Here is a 4,543-nt window from a genome sequence, read left to right as displayed (position 1 = left end):
CCCTCCCTCCCTCCCTCCCTCCCTCCCTCCCTCCCTCCCTCCCTCCCTCCCTCCCTCCCTCTCTCTCTCTCTCTCTCTCTCTCTCTCTCTCTGTCTCTCTCTCTGTCTCTCTCTCTCTCTAAGTGGTAACCTAGACTCCTTTTTAGAGATTACTTCTATTATAAGAGCTATTTCTATTGCAAGAGCCCAGACTCTTGTAAAATTGCATGAGCTTCTATTTCCTCTTGTACAGAGTCTCAGCCTCCGCTAAATATGGTAGACATTCAAGGGTGCAGTTTTGGCAATCACCTCTCTGGCCTCGGGTTGCCAGCCAGTCAGCCAGTGTTTACTGAGCATCTCCTGGGTGCTCATTTCTGTAGCAGGTGTTCTGTAAACTTGGCACACGTGTGTGAAGAAAGCAGTTAATTGACTGCTTGGTGCACTGCTCTGATGGAAGAGTTCTGACGCTTTGGTGGGCATTGCCAGGGCAACCGGACCAAGAGTCTCGTCATTAATTAATGCTGCAGCAATTGCACCCAACCCCTGCTAAACAGAAAAGGAAATAGGTTGGAATGATTTTCTTCTCAGGGGTGGGCTGAAGAGACATATGGTTGAAGAGGCTTTATCCTATTTTAAAGTTGCTGGGAAAAGATGGGCAGGAGGCCAAGGCAGGGAGAGTTAGGATGAAAACAGTCTATCTCAGAACCAAGCAGAGGACTAGCAGCACAATAGCTGAGTATTTCCTTTGGAGAGAAGGAACGCACAGCATCAGGGGGTCTATCATGGGTGAGTCTCTTTTACCCAGTTGAGGTTCAGGTTCATGGAAAGGTGGGTTGTGTATTAGGGCTGCTGAGAAGATCCACCTAGAAGAGTTTTTATAGACACAGCTGGGACTTCATGAAGAAAAGCACAAATGCATATTCTGCATTAAGTTTTTATTTGTGCTGCTGTGTCTACTGCCCTTGGGTACTGTGAGATACTCTGCTATGCATGTAATGAATTGCTTTTCTTTGCTCAAGTCAGTTTTAGGACTTTCTTTCCATGCCATTAACGAGTTTCATGTCTCAATCCACCCTGCAAGTCTTAAGCAGTTATGAGCTGTTTAGAATCCCAGTCAGTGAGTGTGGTGGCTCTTTACCACCACCCAATGGCAATGGCCTTAAAGTGCCAGACCCTAGACAAGGGATAAATCAGGCTGGAAACCAAGAGATAGTAACTCTGCAGCTGTTTCTTATGCCAGTTTCCCAAAATTTTGAAACCAAAAGAAATTATTTTCTTGAAGGCACCAGAAGAGCATTTATTTATGCAAGCTCATTCCATTTCAGGTGCAAGAGAAATTTGGAGAGACAAGTTGTTCATCCTTGGTCCTGCCCTGGCTTCACTTCATACTGACTACTCTGATGGTTCCAGATTGCAATAATACATGAAATCCTGGAGAATTACTTATTCCAGCCTTTCTGCCCTCACTCTGGCTAAGCGCAACCAATAAAATAAGACCTTGTTAGAACTGAAGTGATCCTTGATGTGAACTTAAGCATCAAGAATGGATATAAGTGTCACTGTGGTTTGAGGTTATAGCTGCTGCTATATTTGTGTTAGAGGGAAATATTTATTGATCACCTTGGTGTCAGTCACTTGGCATGTACTATTATCTCCTCCTGTATTATTAAATTAATAAACTCATTCAAAAGATGAGGGAATTGAACTGAAGAGAGATTAAATACTTTGCTGGACCAAAATAATTCTTGTTTTAAAGACACTGAAAATTAGCTTAGTTGATAAAGTAGGAGCAGAACATTAGAAGGGATTTTTACAACCAGACTAAGTTTCCAGAGGTGATTCTCGAATTGAATTGCAAAACTGCTATAATTGGCAGAATGCAAACCAGAGCTCTAGCTGCAAGAGAGGCTGTGAGCGGTAGCCTTCTTGACTCTACTGGATGAGGTAGTTTCAGCCTCTCATCAAGGGGACAGTTGTCTGAGGAACAGAAAATGGCTCAAATATAGTCAGCCAAACAAGAGTCACAAGTTCACCAGAGTTGCTGACATTGGTGTCTCTGGTGATGGACAAAGTCAGTAATGTGTTCCCTGTAAGTGCCTTTTTATTTGTCTTTTATGAGACTACCCAAGTGCAAGGAGATACTTGCTTTAGAACACTCACCGAACAAAGAGAGCGTCAAGTATTTCCAGTATGTCCACCACACTGCTAAGTGGTAGAGAAGTAAAGGGAATACCCCTTTCTTTCCAGGCGACAGCTTGGCCATCCTCACAGAGTCTGAGTCATCGCGGTGGGTAACTACGTGTGATGGTTCATGTAGGTTGTTGACTCGATAGGGTCTAGGTCACCTAGAAGATAAACCTCGGAGTCTGTCTGTGTGTGAGGGGGTTTCCAGAACAGGTTAACTGAATTGCTAAGAAGATCCACCCTGAGTGTGGCCTGCAGTGCTTCATGGGCTAAGGTCCCAGACTGGAAAAAAAGGAGACTGTGAACTGAGGCTAGCATTCATCTCTCTTTGCCTCCTGGCTGCAGGGGCACTGTGACCTTCTGGCTCACACTCCTGCTACCCTGCATGGTGAGCTGGATCCTGAAACCGTGCACCAACATAAGCTACTCTTCTCCTGACTTGTTCCTGACTGGCAGTCTTGATGCATCAACAAGAAAAGTATTGTCATGGTCCACGGTGAATTCTATCAGGTGCTCCACACACATGCTGAGTCCCAGTTGCAACCCTGTCAGGTCAGCTTCCCAAGGCCACTTCTTCCCAAGAGGACTGGGAATAGACTCAGAAGGACATGCCCAAGTCACAGTCAATAAGAGGCAAATCCCAGGCTAGACCTCGAGGTCCACCCAACCAACTCCAAACGGAGGAAAGAATAACTCGGCAGCTTGATGGACTCTCACAGCTAGTAGCAAGACTGACTGGGATAGGAACACAGCTCTCTCACTGTGACACCTGGAACCACACACGGGGGGGGGGGGCTTGTTCCGGGACCCCATAGCTTTGTGCTCCCTTTGCTGGCTTGTGCAGTACTTGCTGGCCCTTCTTGCCTTTACTGTTCTGAATGCTTTTTGTTTGCCCTGAGTTTGAAAGCTCAGTCTTTGTGCTCAGACAATGACCATCTTAGCTGCTCCTGGGAGGGAGATGTTGCTACAAGGCTTACAATACCCAGAGGTACCCACCAGAAGCAGGCCAAGGAGAACCAGGTCTTGGCCAGTTGGCCTTACAGGTCTGATTTCTCATGATGAAGCTGCTTCCTGGGATGTGTGACACTGTTCACCCCCCTTTATTTTTTGGAGAGAAAGCCCTGGCTTGTAGCTTCCGTCTGTGGGACTACTGGGCTATCTCAAGCTGATCAATGGCTCTTTGTGCTACTGAGGTTTTTTTTTTCCTCTTGCAGTATTGATTAGCTTCTTAATGATAGCAAAGAACTATTAAAGATGGAACCTGATCGGGGAACACAATCTCTGTGGCTGGGAGTATGACAGAGACATTGAGCAGGGTGCCTTCTATCTAGTCCTGTCTGCTGGGAAAGCTATAGCATTCTGAAAGATGGTTATTAGGAAGAGAAAGAAGGGGAAGGGGTGAAGGGGAAGAGGAGGAAGAGGAGGGATAAGGAGGGACTAGGAAGAGAGGGAGGATTAGAGAGAGAGGAGGAGGGGGAGAAAGGGAGGAGAGGAAGAGAGATGGGGAGGGAGAGAGAAAGAGAGAATATAACTAGAGCTTTATTTTCTTTCCTGTCTTCTACCACTTATTCAGTTCCCCCACAAGCTTAGCAGTTTTTGAACTGCCCCTTAATAGGTACTTCATTTACACATGTACTGGCTAGTTTTATGTCAACTTGACAGAAGCTAGAGTCATCAGAGATGAGGGAGTCTCAACTGAGAAAAAGCCTGTATAAGACGGGATATAGACAAGTCTGTAGGACATTTTCTTAATTAGTGATACATCGGGAGGACCCAGCCCATGGTGGGTGGTGCCGTGCCTGGGCTGCTGGTCTTGGGTTCTATAAGAAAGCGGCTGAACAAGCCATGAGGAGCAAGGCAGTAAGCAGCACCCCTCCATGGCCTCTGCACCAGCTCCTGTCTCCAGGATCCTGCCCTGCTTGAGTTTCTGTCCTGACTTCCACTGATGAGGAACAGAAATGTAGAACAATAAACCACACAAACTTTTCCTCCCCGAGTATCTTTGGTCATGGTATTTCATTATAGCAATAGTGACCCTAACTAAGACACTACACAAGGAGTTAAATACTGTTGTTGTATTAGCATCCAAGGGGCATTTCCATTCAGCTCCCGTAAATGGAATTCCATGCCACCACAAACCCTCCCCACACCACTGCAAGCTTCAGAGTCCTTTGCTGCACCCTAGAGATTGCTTTGTCTTTGCGAGACCGAAAAGAAAAACCCATCAGCCGTCAACATTTTAATTATTTATTTTTAATTACACAAGCAATGCTCGAATATGCTCCAGTAGTAAAAAATTCACACAATCCATATAAAATGAAAATCTCCCCAGGTGAAGGAAGAATCTTAAATAGCTATGGTCTTAACCTGGCATTCCCCA

General features: G+C 45.7%; 1 long non-coding RNA gene across 1 annotated transcript; it reads left to right on the top strand.

Moving 5' to 3' along the window:
* Positions 1 to 261: 261 nt before the first annotated feature.
* LOC110341536 lies at positions 262 to 1,486 on the top strand. Its single transcript, XR_005870811.1, has 2 exons — positions 262 to 765; positions 1,305 to 1,486. It is a non-coding gene; the product is annotated as an uncharacterized LOC110341536 (long non-coding RNA).
* The last annotated feature ends 3,057 nt before the right edge of the window (positions 1,487 to 4,543 follow it).

This window comes from Mesocricetus auratus, unplaced genomic scaffold (genome assembly GCF_017639785.1).
Source record: "Mesocricetus auratus isolate SY011 unplaced genomic scaffold, BCM_Maur_2.0 Super-Scaffold_100024, whole genome shotgun sequence".
NCBI lineage: Eukaryota > Metazoa > Chordata > Mammalia > Rodentia > Cricetidae > Mesocricetus > Mesocricetus auratus.
Note: the sequence above shows the minus strand (reverse complement) of the source record. Positions and strands in the feature narration are given on the sequence as shown.